The sequence below is a fragment of the Leopardus geoffroyi genome, chromosome D3 (genome assembly GCF_018350155.1).
Source record: "Leopardus geoffroyi isolate Oge1 chromosome D3, O.geoffroyi_Oge1_pat1.0, whole genome shotgun sequence".
NCBI lineage: Eukaryota > Metazoa > Chordata > Mammalia > Carnivora > Felidae > Leopardus > Leopardus geoffroyi.
Genome location: NC_059339.1, coordinates 40,502,936 through 40,522,885, shown reverse-complemented (window position 1 = coordinate 40,522,885; position 19,950 = coordinate 40,502,936). Strand labels below are relative to the sequence as shown.

The 19,950-nt window shown below is 41.3% G+C and overlaps 1 long non-coding RNA gene across 2 annotated transcripts in view; it reads right to left on the bottom strand.

Annotated features, from left to right (window-relative positions):
* The window catches only part of LOC123587336, a 91,023-nt gene that overhangs the window by 35,061 nt on the left and 36,012 nt on the right, over positions 1 to 19,950 (bottom strand). Inside the window, exon 3 of one of the 2 annotated variants that reach the window (XR_006707251.1) lies at positions 14,741 to 15,528. The exons of the other annotated variant lie outside the window; for it this stretch is intronic. This is a non-coding gene — a long non-coding RNA (uncharacterized LOC123587336). Of the gene's footprint in view, positions 1 to 14,740; positions 15,529 to 19,950 lie in introns of those variants that run through there. 2 annotated transcript variants of the gene reach the window in all.

The window sequence follows — 19,950 nt, the reverse complement described above, 5'->3', positions numbered from 1 at the left end:
CTTGTCTTTTAAGGCTAATAATTGCAGAATCATTTTGAGCTAATTCATATATAGCACACATTTGCATCATATGGTCCTTGCCCTTGGGAACTAAATAATAAATACAACTCAGGGCCAGCTAAATAAACCCAAACAAATATACTCATATACACATGTGCTTATTGAACAATGTGTTGCATTTAGATAGGGCTTTGCATTGTCAGGTATGTGCAGACTCACCTATTCCTTGAGGAAGTTAGGAAAGGTGATGTTATAACTGTGAGACTCTGACAGCTTAGTCTACTCAAAACTTTTGTCCTTGGGTCGGTGACCCTGCTCAGTAATCGGCAGAATAAGGCTTTAATTTCTAGCCTCTTCACCAACAGATCATCTCTCTATGGTTTTCACAGTTGAATATGGTGATCCTCTTTTTGAGGGTCCCCAATCTTTATGATGCCTGGTATGCTCATGAACTTGTCCCAATACCTGCAGACCTGTTCCTTAGCCTCCCCATCCTTCCAACCATGTGCCTCGTGTGGTCCACACGGAAAGAAAGAAATATGGCTAAGTCATCAGAACGTAAGAGGAACTGCTTACACCTCTCAACTCTTGAAACTATCCTCTTGGCTTCCATAGTCAAAGGAAGCTTTCTGATCCAAAGAGTTACCTAGATCAAATATCTAGAGGGAATTTTTTAGAATTTATTATTTTTAAAAGATTTTATTTTTTTTTTTAATTTTTTTAATGTTTATTTATTTTTGAAGAAGGGAGAGACAGAGCATGAGTGGGGGAAGAGCAGAGAGAGAGGGAGACAGAATCGGAAGCAGGGTCCAGGCTCCAAGCTGTCAACAGAGCCCGACACAGGGCTTGAACTCACGAACTGCGAGATCATGACCTGAGGTGAAGTCAGATGTTTAACCGACTGAGCTACCCAGGCACCCCAAAAGACTTTATTTTTAAATGCTTATTTATTTATTTTGAAAGAGAGAGCATGAGCAGGGAGGGGCAGAGAAGGAATCCTAAGCAGATCTGCGCTGACAGTGCAGAACCCAATGTGGGGCTCAAACTCACAAACCATGAGATTATGACCAGAGCCGAAATCAAGAGTTGGATGCTTAACCAACTGAGCCACCCAGCTTCCTCTAAGATTTTATTTTCAAGTAATCTCTAGACCCAACGTGGCGCCCAAACTTACAACACCAAGATCAAGAGTAGCGTGCGCTACCAACTGAGTCAGCCAGCCGCCCTCTAGAGGGAACTTTAAATTGTTTGTTTATTTTGAGAGAGAGAGTCACCATTAGAGAGAGTGCATGAGAGTGGGCCAGGGGCAGAGAGAGAGGGAGATAGAGAATCCCAAGCAGTCTCCATGCTGTCAGCACAGAGCCTGACACAGGGCTTGATCTCATGAACTGTGAGATCATGACGCTTAACCAACTGAGCCACCTAGGCACACCCCCTCTAAAGGGAACTTCAAAATCAGACTTGATAAAGCAACAAAAGGAGTTAATCAGGAATGAATGCACACCAAGGAATAAGTACAATCCACAGCTTATCTTAAACTTAATATAAACATGCAACACACTATAATACAGAGTAAGTTTCTTGTGCCAACTTCCAGTTTGTCTCCACTGAAACTAATTTGGGAGGGTTGTCTTTGTTCTATTACAGTTCAAGTATACTTTTTCCTTTTATTTTTCTTTTGTAGTCAAGGTTCTGTTGACCTATTTCTGTGTGGCTGTCTGGGAAAAACACACTGTATTTTCCTTTACTCTCATATACAATAATTCTGACTTCAGAGGTGTGGGTTTTCCCATACTGACCAATTCTCTGACACCAGCTGGGTGTCCTACAATTCAACTGAATTCAGGCAGTAAATGACTTAGCACAGACTCTAGGGGTTAAGGGCTCAGTCCCACAAAACTGCCCTCAATTCAGACACCAGTTGCTAGTCGTAGGTCTTCAAGTTACTCACAACTTCGATCTGACTTGGCTACAAATTAGAGGTTTTCATGACACCATCCTTGGGTTCAATAATTTGCGTGAATGGCTCAAAGAACACAGGAAAATAGTTTACCTACTACTGTCAATTTATTATAAAGGATATTTTAAAGGATTCAAATGACTAGCCAGATGAAGGGGTATATAGGGCAAGATCTGGAAGGCGACTCTGAGAACAGAAGCTTCTATACCCTTAGAGTTGGGGTGTATCACCCTCCAAGCATATAGATGCATTCACCAACCTGGAAGCTCTCCCACCACCATATTTTTGGTGTTTTCATGGAGGCTTCCTCACATAGGCATGATCTATCATTAACTCAATCTCCAGCCCTACCCCCTCTTCCCAGAGGATGGGGGTGGTGCTAAAAGTTCCAAGCTTCTAATCTTGACTAGGTCTTTCTGGTGACCAGCCCCTTTCCTGAAGCCACCCAGGAGCCCATCAAGAATTGTCTCATTAGAACAAAAGACATTCCCATCACCCAGGAAATTCCAAGGGATTTAGGAGCCAGTGTCAGGAACCAGGGTTAAAGACCAAACACTGGGACAAAAGACGCTCCCAGTGTTCTTATCACATAGGAAATTACCATGGTTTAGGAGCCCTGTGTCAGGAACTGTGTCCTACTGTCCCCTCTTGAAAGATGGTTTCCTATGTCACCAATTCTCCATCTCTGTTTACAATTGCTCAAAGTGTAGATTTTAAGATGGAGTTTCAGAAACTACTCTGGAGATGACTTTGTAGAATGCCTGCCTTCTTTACTATCTGCCCAGGAATAACCTAGTCTCTATTTTCTGCCCAGTTGGCTCTTGGCCTCTCTCTGAGCTCCCTCAGCCACCTCTGAGATCCTTCCCACACTATAACAGGACAGAGGTTTCTAGAGTCTTCTCAATGTGAGAAAGATGTCTATCTAGGGCCCAAGCTGTAAATGGCTTTCTCCGCTATTCAGCCTGAAGCGCCTCATTCTTTCCTTGCACTCACTCCTGGGGCCCTTTTTGCTAAAATAAAGAGAGGGGCATATATACTCTCTGGCCATGAGTCTCATATACATGGCATCCCAATCTTCTTTCTTGGGCCCCTGTCTGGACCAAAAGTGGGCTACAGAGTAGGCAACCCATGCATTTCCTGTCAAGGTCTTACAAGGAATCACTCTGGGCAGGACTCCATTGGTGGATGTTGCATGTGATAACTCACATTTTGCTCGGTGAATTGAGGGTCTCAGGGGAGGTGGTTTTGAGAGGAACTGACAGAGGCTGTGCTCTGTGTGGGAGATGCCCTGCTGCAGTCAGGTCAGCCTGAGGGGATGCTGAGAGATAGTGGCCAGATTCAAAGTGCAATTGGAGGTTGGACAACTATGCAAAGCACAGTGGTAGAGAGGGGCAGAGGGAGAGAGGGAATCTTAAGCAGGCTCCACACTGAGCAGGGCTCGATCCCATGACCCTGGGATCATGACCTAGGCCGAAATCAAGAATCAGACACTCAACCAACTGAACCACCAGGTGCCTCTAAATATTTTTTTTTTTTTTTTTAAAGCCACCTGAGGCACCTAACTGGCCCCACATTGGAAGTGGAGCCAACTTAAAAAAAAAAAAAAAAAAAAAAGCCTCTTAGATCCAACCACATGATTCATTATTTGTGGCCAGAAAATTCCTATTAAGAAAGAAGAATCTTCTGTTTGGAATGATTAAAAAAAAAAAGAAACAGGTTCTGAAATGGATAGTGATGACGGTTGTACAACATCGTGAATGTACCCAATGCCACTGAATTGCATGCTACTGAAATATAGTTAAAGTGGTAGCATTTCATGTGTGTATTTTACAACAGTTGAAACAAATTTTTTTTTAAGGCAGAACCCCAAGACAGGGCAGAGGACTTCGAACTCTCTTTGGTCTCTTTGAGCCCGTAGAAACACTTAGTAGGTATTGGTAACAGTATATATAGTAAGCATCTGGTCTTTGGAGGCACACAGGCCTCGCCTCCAGGAGGTCGTACCCACACTAGCTGTGGGAGGGAGCAACCTCCCTGGGTCTCAATTTCTCATAGTTAAGAAAGATAGAAACTAACAAGTAGAGCTTTTGCTAAGATTAAATAAAATAACATAAGTGTGGGATTTAGAATATACCAACTTAGTTCCACCTAACCCCTAGAGCTATTTATTTATTTATATTTTAAGCAGGCTTCCACACCCAATGTTGGGCTCGAGATCAAGAGTCGCATGCTCTACTGACTGAGCCAGCCAGGCACCCCTAACCCCCAGAGCTTTTTAAAACTGTGTTCAGACTCTACTCCAACTGGACACCCACGACCATTGATAGGGCCTAAAAAATGATGGCCCCTAGTGTTGTAAGCAGACATTCGCATCAATTAATTTAGTGCTTCAGTGTTTTAGATACTTTCTACCATTATCTACATTTCATCTGTCCTGATAAAGAAGCTTGCCCCTCCTATACCTCCACACCTGCTGGCATATGACAACACAATTGATTGTCTTATATTAGTGCTGTGGGTGTTGAATTTTCAGATTTAATTGTTATCTTATCTTTGCCAGTTTGGTGATAATATCCTGGGGGGAAGGAAGGGTAATCAGCTTTGCAGGAGAAGCAGGATAAATTGGGATCTGCCCTGCTTCAGAGTAATCACAGTGGACCACTCACTCAGAGTAGCTCAGCACGTCAATACTTTGGAGTCACCAGTTTCCCTGTGTTACCCGGGAATGCAAAGGGTACTTCCATCTCTCCATATCCTTCTTGTGATTTAAAATTTCTCAGATTTTTAAAAAGGATCCATCCCTGATGATAACAATTTATATTTTCCCCATATAAAATGGCCAAATTCTCTAAACCTGTACTCTTCCAGAGTTATTAACTCATCCCTTTAGGAATCTTGTAGGTTAGGTGGCACAGTTATAACCACTTAACTAATGGCTTCTAGAGAGAACAGGAACTGCCTAGAATAGAAGGTTGATCTACTGATTTGACAGATATATACTGAGCACTGTTCAACATTATCCTCATTTTATAGAGGTGAAAATGAGGTACGGAGAGGTTAAGTCACTGTGTTTGGATGCACAGGTAGCAGGTGGCAGAGCCAACGGGTGCTGGAGGCCATGTGCTTGTTACCACCCAGACTCACTGGGTGCCCAGGTGCTGTGCCCAGCTGGGACTACCAGGAAGACAGCAGAAAAGGCCCTGACTCTAGCTGCAGAAATGCACCGAATCCCCACTGCTATAAGAGAGAGACTGTTCCTCACCTGCTCACATGTCCCAGAAGAAAAACATCAGACAGTTAAGTGTTTTGTTTTGTTTGTTTAATTTTTTTTTTTCAACGTTTATTTATTTTTGGGACAGAGAGAGACAGAGCATGAACGGGGGAGGGTCAGAGAGAGAGGGAGACACAGAATCAGAAACAGGCTCCAGGCTCTGAGCCATCAGCCCAGAGCCCGACGCGGGGCTCGAACTCACGAACCGCGAGATCTTGACCTGGCTGAAGTCGGACGCTTAACCGACTGCGCCACCCGGGCGCCCCAGTTAAGTGTTTAATATAACTGAATAATGGGGCTTTTGACTAAACACCACTCTAAAGAATGATACTCCACTCCAGTAAAGAGTATGCAAAATAGAATTTTAAAATAAGGAGGCAGAGTGGCTATATCCGAATGATCCTGTCCCCAAGACTGAAGCAAGGTGGAGAAAAAGAGACTGTGACTGCTTATTTAATAGTTTCTAGAAAGCAGTATCTGGTTACCACTTCCCCTAGCTGTCTTGGTCGATGGATTCCTGCACAAAGGAGAAAGAGAGAAGGTCATCAAATCCAAATAACTTCAAACCAACTCCCAAAGCAAAGCCTGGCAAATAACCCGCTGCCTGAATCTGAGCGAGCTCTGCGTCAGGGAAAGGAGCTCAGCTGGGCGCCGCCCACCAGCTGCCTGAGATAGCCAATAGAAACGCAGCACGCCCAGTGATATTTGCATTGCGGATAAACAATGAATAATGGAGTTTTTTTTTTTTTTAATGAGTATGTCCGTGTTATCAATTCAAATGTAACTGGGCGTTCTGTATTTTATCTGGCAACCCTACTCCAAAAACTAAAAGAAAAACAAAAAAAAGTGTACATAGTATAGTTTCCCTTAGATGCCTTAGCTTTCCTGCCTCCTTACACCACAGAGCTGAACTTCTTTCTCTAAAGAAAAACATTGTATGTGAAACCATGTAAGGAATTCAATGTGTCTGATAGAATTCAAGGCAGCGTACCAGGGTGTAAAGGGAATTTTATTATTGTTCTTCCCTAGTGAAAGAAACAATTAAAAGTTGTGTAGACTGGGGTGCCTGGGTGGCTCAGTCGGTTAAGCATCCCACATCATCTCAGGTCGTGATCTCATGGTTCTGTGGGTTGGAGCTCCCCATCTGGCTCTGTGCTGACAGCTCAAAGCATAGAGCCTGTTTCGGATTCTGTCTCCCTCTCTCTCTGCCCCTCCCCTGCTTGTTCTCTCTCTCTCTCCCTTAATAATAAACACTAGGGGAGAAAAGTGTTGTGTAAACTACTGGGCTGAGAATGTGGAGAAACGGGTTCTAGCTGCGTACCTAGTCCAGCATCCCCGTTTTGTCCTTCCCTCTCCCCAGCCCCTTTCACCCCTCCTCAAAACTCCGATCCTGGAAAGCACAGAGTTTTCTTCCCTTGGCAGAGGGTGCCCACTTAGTGGTAAAGGCTGGAGGAAGACAGGTGGAGAAGCGAGGATTTGTGTATGTTTGTGTGACTGCAGGCTGAGAACAAACTGTAACTTCGTATTTAAAAGCACACATTTATTGGGGCGCCTGGACCGCTCAGTCAGTTAAGCGGCAGACTCTTGGTTTCAGCTCAGGTCATGGTCTGTGCTGACAGGGCTGAGTGTGCTTGGGATTCTCTCTCTCTCTGCCCTTCCCCCACTCATCTCTGCCTCTCTCAAAATAAATAAATAAACTTAAAAAAAAAAAAGCACACACTTATTTAATTAACATAGTGAGATATTTTAGCTATTATATCCATACTATGTGTGCCTGCTTTTATAGTCAGAAGTGAAAATGATACATATCTGTCCTTCAAGAGAGAGGTAGAAAGAAACGGGTGTTAGCCTAGTTCTGCCATAGTTCCCAGCGGTGGATTGTTTCTGAGGGTCACATTCTTCACGTGTGACAAGGCAGAGCTGGAATGACAGCTCTAAGGTCTCTTCCTGTTCTAGAACTTTTTGACATGACAATTCCTCAATGGGCCTTTGTAGGCTTCAGGAATTTTGTACCTTAGAAAAGGGAATTCATATCCCTGGTAGGCTGGTTTCAGCTGAGAGACAAAATAGCTCCAGCTTTTCTACTGAATACCATCATAAAATGAAAAAGACTGAACTTTAGGCACATACACAAAAATCCATGTGCAATAATAGTGACATTCATTCTCTTGCACCAGTAAAACTTGCCAAAGGAATAGTTGTTCAAAGCCTGTCGCCTCCAGGCCCTAGCGGGCCACCCTCCTTCTAAAAGAAAATTAACCCCTTTGTGTCATGACACAAGCATATTCACACTCCAAGTGGGAAACAATGAGACACTATAATCATAAAATTTCCGTGCCTAACTGTCTAAGCAGGTTCAGAGTGGTATGATATTACTTCTTTTGGGGGCCATTTCCCAGGTGCAAAAAGACTTCCACAGTCATTGTGCTTACTTGTTTATGATTATTAGTAATGACAGCATTCCCCAGGCTTCCATAAAAATAGTACTTAACATCTCCAACCCGAGACTGTCCATTGGGCAGTAGTAATTCTTCCCTTACCCACATTTATATTTTGTATCTTGATTATTTAACTCTAAATATTAACAAGTTCTATTATTAGTAGATGGCTGAAATTGGTAGGAATCCTATAATTCCTGTACTATGTGTAAAGGAAAACAGAATGGCTAGGTATTTAAATATGGCCAGGCATAGACAAATTCAGTTGAATTTATATACAAAGTTTTAGAGAATCTAAACTTAAAACTTCAAAAAAAATTTTTTTAATGTTTATTAATTTTTTTAGGGTATGCATATATTTATTTTGACCAAGTTTTCCAGATTACATTGCATCATGGAGGCACCAGTGTATATTTCTGCTAATTTGTTCATGGGGGTTCCCATATCCTCACTTTTTTGTGAACATTGGTATTTCCTTAATGTTTTTAATTTTAAAAATTTTTTAAAATTTACATCCAAATTAGTTAGCATATAGTGCAACAATGATTTCAGGAGTAGATTCCTTAGTGCCCCTTACCCATTTAGCCCATCCCCCTCCCAAAATCCCTCCAGCAACCCTCAGTTTGTTCTGCGTATTTATGAGTCTCTTATGTTTTGTCCCCCTCTCTGTTTTTATATTATTTTCGTTTCCCTTCCCTTATGTTCATCTGTTTTGTCTTAATATGAGTGAAATCATATGATTTTTGTCTTTCTCTGACTAATTTCAGTTAGCATAATACCCTCCAGTTCCATCCACATAGTTGCAAATGGAAGATTTCATTCTTTTTGATTGCCAAGTAATACTCCATTGTGTGTACATATATCTTCTTTATCCATTCATCCATCGCTGGATATTTGGGCTCTTTCCATACTTTGGCTATTGTTGATAGTGCTGCTATAAACATGGGGGTGCATGTGTCCCTTCGAAACAGCACACCTGTATCCCATGGATAAATGCCTAGTAGTGCAATTGCTGGGTTGTAGGATAGTTCTATTTTTAGTTTTTTGAGGAACCTCCATACTGTTTTCCAGAGTGGCTGCACCAGCTTGCATTCCCATATTAATTATTTTTTGAGAGAGAGAGAGAGACAGAGAGACAGAGAGACAGAGTGCAAGTGGGGGAGGGCAGAGAAAGAGGGGGAGACACAGAATCTGAAGTGGGCTATAGGTTGTGAGCTTTCAGCACAGAGCCTGTGGTGGAACTCATACCCACAAGCCATGAGATCATGACCTGAGCCGAAGTTGCTTAACCGACTGAGTTACCCATATGCCTTTAAAAAAAATTTGTTTAATGTTTATTTATTTTTGAGACAGAGAGAGAAAGAGAATGGGGAGGAGCAAGAGAGGGAGACACAGTATCCAAAGCAGGCTCCAGGCTCTGAGCTGTCAGCACAGAGGCTGTCTCAGGGCTGAGCATGGAGCCTGCTTAAGATTCTCTTTCTGTTTCCCTCTACTCCCTCTCCAACTTGCATGTGCCCTCTTTCTTAAAAAAAAAAAAAAAAAAAAAAAAAAAAAAGGAAAGAAATATAATGTGGGGCATATATATCATTTTAAACTTTCTGGGGCGCCTGGGTGGCGCAGTCGGTTAAGCATCCGACTTCAGCCAGGTCACGATCTCGCGGTCTGGGAGTTCGAGCCCTGCGTCAGGCTCTGGGCTGATGGCTCAGAGCCTGGAGCCTGTTTCCGATTCTGTGTCTCCCTCTCTCTCTGCCCCTCCCCCGTTCATGCTCTGTCTCTCTCTGTCCCAAAAATAAATAAACGTTGAAAAAAAAAATTTTTTTTTTTAAATAAATAAACTTTCTAGTAGCCACATTAAAAAAAGTAAAAAGAAACAGGTGAAATTAATTTTAATAACATATTTTACTTATTCAATATATCCAAATACTATCATTTCAGTATGTAATCAATATAAAAATAGATATTTTACATCCTTTTTTTTCATACTGAGTTTTTGAAATTCTGTGTATATTTTATAGTTACAACATATCCCACTTTGGATGTGCCATATTTCAAGTGCTTAGCAGCATATGTGGTTGCTGGCTGCCATACTGGATGGTGCAGATGTGGAGACTAACTTATCTGCTCCAGTGCTGCTATGGCAGAGATTAATAATCACCTCCTAACACTCATTTTTCCCTTTTAGTTTAATAACAGAACCACAGTTTTTAGGTTCTATATGTTAGCCTTCCCTGCTGTTCAGTGTGCCCATGTAACCAAGAGCTGAGGCCAACCACAGGTAAGCATCAGTATCTAGTACAGCCAAGATGTCTCCTTATCTGAAAAAGGCACATGTTCTTTGTTAATACTACCAGTGCTTAATATCTGGCTTAGGAGAAACATTTTTTTTTTCTTTTAGAGAGAGTAAATAATGTATAGACTCATCAAATCACTGTGTTATACTCATGAAACTAATGTAACACTGTGTATCAACTATACTTCAATTGGAAAAAAAAAAAGGCAGAGTTTGCTCAGTTCTCTCTTCTGGAGCTCTGGGAGTGTTTTCGGCCTTCTCACATCTATTGGAATGAGCCTTGGAATGCCATCATGGAGCTATCATAGCCCTGGGCTGCTGCTGGCTTCTGGACTGCTATGTGAGAGAGAAAAAGACTTCTGCCTTGTTTAAATTATTGATATTTTGAACTTTTTCTGAGCCTAATCTTAACCAATGTACTTCCAGAAGATGGATTTTGCCTATAACAAAATTAGTCACAACCAGTAGCAGGAAGCCTTGGGAAATACTTTGTGGCAAAGTCCTCTCCGACGTCTTATCTTACTCTGGTCAGTCCTCTAGAAATGTTCTAAGTTCTACATGCACAAAGACCCTTTGACTCACCAAATAACCCTGAGAAGGGAGCTCTCTCATAGGTGGTTAACAGCCTCATTGGGAGAGAAACAATCTGACTGGATCTCAGTTGCCCCAAACTACCTACTGCCTCGTGCTCCAAGAGGTGGGAAACTGTCAGTTATACAGACTAGAGGTTCAGACTACATTTCTGCTTTAAGATTTAAAGTTGAAACATAAAAGTATCCTTTCCCAGCTCACAAGGGTCAAGTAGAACACATGATGCACAAGGCTGCATCTGCTATCACATTCATAATGAAAAGGGTTTTATTGAATCCTTCAGAACATGTGTCTTTGAATACAAAAATGCTTGATAGGCAATTCAGACCAAATAAAAAGGGATATGAAGTGCATTGAGCATGGCAGTGTGAATGAGCCTGGAAGAACCCCTGGGATCACCTGAGCCATAAACTTTTGTGACCAGAAACCCTCCTTTTGTGAGAGGTGCTGCACCCAGACTTTATTTCCCAGAGACCAATGGCTTCCTTCCCTGGCCAAGGGCCTAACACCAGGACAAGGCAGGCACTGAATGGCAGGTGGTGACCATTAAGAGACCCACCTTACGGTGTTGGGGGGGGGGGGCCTGGGTGGCTCAGTCAGTTAAGTGTCTGACTTTGGCTCAGGTCATGATCTCGTGGTTCATGAATTCGAGTCTTTGAGCCCTACTTCTGACTCTCTGCTGTCAGCACAGAGCCTGCTTCGGATCCTCTGTCCACCTTGCTTTCTGTCCCTCCCCCACTTGCTCTTTGTGTCTCTCAAAATAAATAAATAAACTTAAAAAAAGGGAGAGAGTGAGAGACCCACCTTACAAAACTGAAGAAAAAATTACTAAAATTTAAAAAATATGGGGCGCCTGGGTGGCTTGGTTAAGCGTCCAACTTCAGCTCAAGTCATGACCTCAGGGTCTGTGAGTTCAAGCCCTGCATTGGGCCCTGTGCTGACGGCTCAGAGCCTAGAGCCTGCTTCAGATTCTGTGTCTCCCTCTCTCTCTGCCCCTCCCCTCCTCACTCTCTCTCTCTCTCTCTCAAAAATAAACATTAAAAAAAAATTTTTTTAAATAAATAATACATTTACCTCAACCACTTTGGGAAAAGCTCTGACAGTTTCTTTATAAACTAAGCATACACCTACCCTATGACCCAGCAATTCCAGTCCCAGGTCCTTGCTCAAGAGAACTGAAAACACATATCCACACAATTGTACAGGAACAGTTATAGCAGCTTTCTTCACAATAACCCCAAACTGAAAATAGCTAGGCATCCATTAACATGGGACTGGCTAAACAAGCTGTAGTCTACTCATGCAATGCAATTCCATTGGGCAATAGAAAGTGATGAATTACTGAAATAGTCAACAGTACGGATGAAACTCAAAACAATTAGGCACAATGAAAGCAGCCTTACACAAGAGTTCATGCTGTATGATTACATTTATATGAAATTGTAGAACAGTCCAAACTAATCTATCGTGGAGAAAAATAGACAATCCAAGAAAAGAAATGAAGGAACCAATTCCATTGACATTAGCATCAAAAAGAATAAAATAGGTATGAATCAACTTAGCCAAGGAGGCAAAAGACCCTGAAAACTACAAAACAGTGCGGAAGGAAATCAAGGGACAAAAAGGTTACTGTTTCCTTGAAGTGTTACAAGTTCTTCTATATGTTAAACCCAAATATACCTTTTGACTATTTCACCCTGCGTTCCCTAGAACAATCCACAGCAAGCTGCTGTCTTCTCCACATTCCAAATATCTGAAAGCAGCTGACAAATATGTGAAAGTGGCTCCTATATATCTCTTTGTATCATTTCCTAAGGACTTGATATTTTCTATAGGACATGGTTTGACAATACCTTGATATCCTGGTTGCACTCCAGTTTACAACAGTTTTGCTGTGCTGTTGTTTTTAATGATGTCTACGAAGGAGCACAAGACCCCAGATAATAGCTAGGATGTGATAAACTAGGATTATTTAGCTTAATCTAGGAATGTCATCAAACATTTAGATCATGCTTTTGAGTCTGCAGTCTGGCCAGTTCTTTTCTCTCCTGTATTCGTGAAATAGACACTGTTTAACCTAAATGCATTGTTTTCTAGTTAAAATTCTTCTTACAGTGTTTTTAATGTTTATTTCAAAAAATTTTTTTAATGTTTATTTATTTTTTGAGAGAGAGACAGAGTGCGAGCAGGGGAGGGGCAGAGAGAGAGGAAGACACAAAATCTAAAGCAGATCCAGGCTCTGAACTGTCAGCACAGAGCCCGATGTGGGGCTTGAACTCACAGACCATGAGATCATGACCTGAGCTGAAGTCGGAGACTTAACTGACTGAGCCACCCAGGCATCCCTCTTCTTATAGTTTTAATTCATGTTCTAGCCCTGAAATCGTGGACCTTGCTGTTATCTGTCATATAAGCTATCCCTCCCAGGTTTTCAACACCAACTTATTAAATAAGCATGCCTGATAGCTCTTTACCAAAGTAAACATTAAAATATAAAACAAGAATCCCCAAGGTATATCATCAGAAACACTTATCTCCAATTTGACACTAATCAGTTAATAATTTCTGGGTGCAGTTGTTTAATCAGCTGAAATAATATAGAAGGTCATTGGCTGAGCATAAATAATCCTGAAAAAAAAAAAAACCCACTTAACACCATTTAAAACAGAAAAAAAATCCATTAAATATTGAAAATAATCTTTTATTGGAATGAATCTTAAAAAAAAAAAAGCAAACGTCTTGCAAATGAATTCATTTTACTTGCAAGTTAACAAAATTTCAGTTATGATGGCAATAGTGCATCAGTTCTGAGAACAAAAAAGAATGGCTCAAGTCTTGTTAAGAGAGGAGGGAGATCTTCTGACAAAACTATGACAGCAAGGTGTGGTCATCTTCATTTCATTTTTGGCATTCAGATTATCATCATAAAGACAGTCATTTCTGCAAAAATATTAGAAGGCTTGATTCATTGTCTTGACATCCTTACTTTTCCTTTTATAGTCAAGTAATTCATTTCTGTGGTCCTTTGAGGGCTTCGTGAATCTTTTCTTCCTCAATTAAGTCTGACTCTTCCAGATCTCTTTTTTTTTTATTTTCTATTTTGGATTTCCTCCAAACAATTCTCTGAAAGACTTCTTGAAGTCCAGCATCTTTTGCAAGATTTATAATTTCACTTCACAATTGATTTGAATCCCTTCAAATAAGATAGCTATTTAAATGGATTCTGGATCCAGCTCATCCAGGTTGAAATCCTACCTGACCAAGAGCCTCAATTCTATAAAATGAATTAATAATATTCACCTTAAGGGGCTTTAATAGTATTAAGTGAGTACATATGGGTAATGCACATAAAACAGTGCCTGGCACATAGTAAGCATTTAATATTATAGTGCCTATTTTTAGTAATGTATTATACAAGAAAATCAGCAAGCCATCAACAGACAAAGGAGTTGGTGATTTGGGTTGGGACAGATGCTAGTATAAAGTGACGTTATGAGCTAAATTATGTCCCCTGGAATTCTTATGTGGAGTCCTAACCTCCAGTACCTTAGATAGTGACTATCTGAAGATAGGGTAATGCCTCCTGCAAGTTTAAAAGAAGCCATCAGAGTGGGCTATGATCCAATATGACTGGTGCCTAATGAGAAGATGAGATTTAAAAAAAATTTTTTAAACGTTTATTTATTTTTGAGACAGAGAGAGACAGAGCATGAACGGGGGAGGGTCAGAGAGAGGGAGACACTGAATCTGAAACAGGCTCCAGGCTCTGAGCTGTCAGCACAGAGCCCAACGCGGGGCTCGAACTCACAGACCGCGAGATCATGACCTGAGCCGAAGTCGGCCGCTTAACTGACTGAGCCACCCAGGCACCCCAGGAAGATGAGATTTTTTAAAAATGTTTATTTATTTATTTTGAGAGAGAGCATGAATAGGAGAGGGGCAGAGACAGAGAGTGAGAAAGAATTCCAAGCAGGCTCCATGCTGTCAGCACAGATCCCAATGAGGGACTTGAACTCACAAACCTTGAGATCATGACCTGTGCCGAAATCCAGAGTCAGATGCTTAACCAACTGAGCTACCCAGGCACCCCAGAAGAGGAGATTAGGGCACAGACACACAGAGGAAAAACCATGGGAAGACACAGGGAGAAGAGGGCCATCTACAAGCCAAGGAAAAGGGCCTCAGGAGAAACCAACGCTGTTGATACCTTGACCTTGGACTTCAGCCTCCAGAGCTGTGAGAAAATAAATTTCTCTTGTTTAAGTCCCCCAGTCTGTGATATTTTGTTATTGCCATCCTAGCAAACTAACCCAAGTGAGGAAAGATATTTGAGTGTGACTATCTCACATCAAAAAGTCATTAGTTTTTTTTTAAAGTTCATTTCTAAGTATTTCTGTTACGATCATTTTATTTCTTTGCACCTTTGAGACTTAAGTCTTATGTAGTGAAAACTGGAACACAGCGGATCCTGGAATCAGCAGTCCACATTTCCTGTACACAAGGATGTCATGAGAGACTCCTGGCAAATGTCTTGCTCAAATAAGTCATTTCTGACTACAGTATTTTCCTGTTCCTCCAGTCAAGTGCTACAAAATGGAAACAAGGTTGGTTGGCCTGAGCTCAGATTTCAGGGAACTCAAGAGAGTGCCTAGCAGTCACCACTTTTCTTTAATAAATACGCACAAAGCCCCTTTAATCATTCATTGGAGTTTCGCTGAAGCTCAGCATTAAACTTCACCAGTGCACAGATCCATAAGTCGCTTTTCCTGTTGGGCTGGAAAATCTGGAACTCATTTGCCCATCTCCGGTCTTTTGCCGGCTCTCTGTTTCCCCGATTCCTCCCGGTCGGATTGCCCTGTGATCACATCTGCAACTTCTTTCAGGACTCTGGGGTGTCATTTATCTAAGCCGACAACCCTGCTCTCATGTTAAGCAGCTAGATGCTCTTTTCTGCATCTGTCTTGGATTGAAGACCATTCTGTCTGGGACAGAAGACAAAAGCTTTATCGTTTGTGTGGTTTCATGACATATATGCATTTTTTTCATTTACATTGATCATCTGTCCTCTTTGTCTTTCCTGGTTCTATCAGTGCAAAATATTATACACTGTCACGAATATCCTTTATGCTGCAAAATTTCATTAAGTAGATATCAGTTGAATGCAAGATATACTATCCAGTGCTGCAGTGATTCCCCGGCTGACTATAAGATCCATTGATATGCTATAATAATTTGTATTATTGTAAGTATACTTAGGAATTTCAAATATAGTCCTATTTTTTTCTCTACTCCTGTGAGTCTTGAACTAATCTTGAATCTTTGGCATATATTACAAACAATGTTCTTAAAAAGATAAGTATCAGAAGTAATAAATGTCATGTGATAAATCAGGGGCCCCTGGGTAGCTCAGTTCATCGAGCATCTGACATAGGCTCAGGTCATGATCTCAGTTTGTGAGTTCGAGCCCCACATCAGGCTTGCCGCTGTCAGCGCAAAGCCTGCTTGGGATCTTCTGTTCCCCTCTCTCTCTTCCCCTCCCCCACTCCCACTCCCACTCTCACTCTCAAAAATAAATAAAAGATTTTTAAAAATTAAAAAAATAAGTGTCATGTGCTAAATCATACCATGCTGTCCTCCATTAAATAGTGCCACTTTAGAGGCCCTTGGGTGGCTCAATCAGTTGAGCATCTGGCTCTTGATATTGTTAGGCTCTGCCCTAACAGCACAGAGCTTGTTTGGGATTCTCTCTCTCCCTCTCTCTCTCTCTCTCTCTCTGTGCTCCTCCCCTGTGTGCACACATTCTCTCTCTCAAAATACATAAAATAAACTTTAAAAAAAAAAAAAGGATTGCATTAAAAAAAAAAAATGGTGCCACTTTAGGAAAGTATATACTTCTTCCCCTCCATGATTTTACTGGTATTATCTAGACCCCATTCAGCGGCTCATGTATCAGATCCCCTAGACACTAGAGAAGGTCCGCAAAACCATCCACATTGGCACCTTCTAGGATGAAGCCAACTGGAAGCCTGTACTGCCCACCTGAGCCCCATTACCTCAGGGGACAGAGTCCTGTCACCAGCACTTACGCTTTCAGCTCTCGTAAGTCGGGCTTTCACTACCGGTCAACACTTATCCTAACATTTCCACTGACGGACGTGGCAGTACTTCCTAAGGGGCCTGCACAGACAACCCAAGAAACCCATCTCCTCCTGAAAGGAAGAAGTTATGCATGCCCTTCAGGAAATTGTCCTTTTGGCTGTGGTGCCTCAAGTCACTGTAGGAAAGCAGGAGTGAGAAAGAAGGCTGATGGGAGAGAGGCCCCATCCTTGCTTAAACTTGAGCGGATTCATTGCTTTTTTAATATATTTGGCTTCCTTCTAAGATTTTGTTTCAAGAAAGCCTTCAAGGTGGTTTGTAGTTCTAAGTATATCTGGAGGCTGCACACATCTACTCCTTACTTAAGGTTGCTAGGTTTAGCAAATAAAAATACATGATACCCAATTAAATTCAAATTTCAGATAAACAACAGAATAGTTTTTGTATAATCATGTCTCACATATTGCATAGGACACACTCATACTGAAGAATGATCAGTTGCTTATCTGAAATTCAAATTTAACTGAGTGCCCTGTATCATACCTGCCAGTTCAGTCCTATTCTTAGTAAACTAACAGTCCTTCCTCTCACTCCAGATGCTGACAATGTGGCAGGCTGACCACCTCAAAGTATGTCTTGTCTAATAGATCCCTTTTGGTGATGCCCCTAAGTCTTTAGCTGCAACCCTTTCCTATTCAGATCTCAGCCTGTTGATCCCTGTCCCTCAGGCCCAGCATACTCCACTCCCAGCTGAACTCTTGAGGACAGTCTGGCTTCAGGCCCCACTGACCCAGCTCACTTTGACATGGATAATCAGAATGACTGACTCCATTTTAGGCCTGCCAGTCAGGGAAGATGTTCACCTGTGTGGATCACTGGAAATGTGTATATATCAACACTTCCATTTCTCAGTTGGGAAACAAACCCCAAAACTTCATAGGTTTCCACCATGAAGTCTTGACTGAGATTGGTGATCTACAGCTGGTTGGTGTTAGGGGTTGGAGGAAACAAGGGGCTGGTAAAACGCTATGTGAGTTGCCTTTGGTTGAGAGAATGGGAAGAAGGGAATGTGTTCTGCCATAGCTGTGAAATGAATGGAAGGATCTAGAATGTGGCTTGAAGAAGAATATTGTCTCAGATACCAAGGACATTTGACAGGGTGCTTAGAATGACAGAAAGAGCAAGGAGAATCAGAGTCAAGAGTCTAAACGTTATTCTAGGATCTGCTTGATGAAATTCTGAGGCAGGTATGTAACCTCTCTGAGCTTTCTCTCACATGTAACAGGATGCTTGTGCCTGTCTTGCTGGGTTTTGTGGGAACTAAATAAAACACCACCTAAAGTTGTCTTCCTTCCCATTTCCTTCTATTCTTTCCTAAATTATTTTCTCTGCTCTAAACAAAACAAAACAAAATAAAAGGATTATGGTTCGGAGAGTATAAAGTGAAGAGGTCAAAAAAGAAAAGAAATATCTAGAAATATTAACATTAAAGAAAATTATACAACTATTTTGGAAAATATTCCAATTAAGCAGGAGAATATGAAGAGATTCTGTTTAAAGATAGAACACACACATTTATAGCTTCTCCTTCCAGAAACACAACTGAAAGTATGGCAAAAGGACAAACAAAAGCCGTAAACGCTCAGAACAAAGAGAATAACAGAGAAGACAATAGCCACAAAATACTGGGAGGCAGAAAGCAGAAGAAAAAGTGAACTGACTTTGCCCTCCATAAGAGGAAGCCTGATTTTCCATGGATAGCACTAGACAATGAGAGAAATGGCCACACCAGTCCAATACAGGAGATAATGAAGACAAGAGGGTCACATCTCAAGCCTCCTCCCCCAAACCTTCAGTGGGATGAATACCCTACCCCACCTTGTCAGAGGACCAAACTTGCTTCCTGAATCCTAGCTGTCAGGCATAAACCTCCCAAGCAGGTAACAATTACAGAGAAAATACCTAAAAAAATTCTGAAGCAAAGGGGCACCTGGGTGGCTCAGTTGGTTGAGCGTCCAACTTCTTCTGCTTAGGTCATGATCTCATGGTTCTTGAGTTCAAGCCCTGTATCGGGCTCTGTGCTGACAGCTCAGAGCCTGGAGCCTGCTTCAGATTCTGTGTCTTCCTCTCTCTCTGCCCCTCCCTAACTTGCTTTCTCTCTGTCTCTCTCTCTCAAAAATAAATAAACATTAAAAAAAAATTTATTTTTAAATTCTGAAGCCAGGAATGATCCTCAGCCAAGAATGAAGCTCAGCCTTTAGGAAAGCCCAAGACTTACTAGTCTACAGAGAGTCCAAACAGCTTATTAGTGCTAAACTTTTGTTATCAGACATTTGAGGGGGAATTACCTATATGAAAAATGTAGTTCTAAACATCAGTGGGGTGGGGGTGGGGAATCAATTCAGAGGAGATCCAGATTATACATATTAATGAAAACTTTAAAAAACAGTCATTAATGCCCTCCCAGAGATGATCAAATATTTTATCCATGAAACAAGAACAGGATGTCACCAAAAATTTCAGAAAAAAACAGCTCTTAGAAATAGAAAATACCCATCTCTAAGATGGCACCAATCATAAGATTATTTTTTTACTACTGTTTAAAAATGCACAATTTTGGGGTGCCTAGGTGGCTCAGTGGGTTGAGCATCCAACTTCAGCTCAGGTCATGATCTCGCGGTCTGTGGGTTCGAGCCCCGCGTCGGGCTCTGTGCTGACAGCTCAGAGCCTGGAGCCTGTTTCAGATTCTGTGTCTCCCTCTTTTTCTGGCCCTCCCCTGTTCATGCTCTCTCTCTCTCTGTCTCAAAAATAAATAAAATGTTAAAAAAAAAATTTTTTTAAATAAAAATAAAATAAAAATGCACAATTATTATTTTTACCTACTGAAAAACTTTTAATATGGCTTAGAGATAGATGTATTATAGCTCATCACCATTGTGTGTGTATGAAAATATAAGAAAAATGCATTACTTCCTAAACATCTTCATATTCAGAATTTGAATCTTCTGAAACCACTTCCCAAGTCAGAATCACTGACATCTTTTCTCCTTTATTGAATTTCTTTCTTCATGCCATTAGAGTACAGAAATGCATCATTTCTTAGCCAATTACTCCACTGGAATTTTAGGGACTTTTTCCCAAGCTACTGATATCTATCTTTCAAATTTTAACTCTAGCACTGTATTTTTTTACTTACATCATAGTTTCATCTTTTCTTGATTGAGCTGTACATTACTGGATGTCATGCACTTCTCTTCAAAGTCAGCAGGAAGCTTCTGACCAGCTGAAGTTCAAGGCTTCAGTG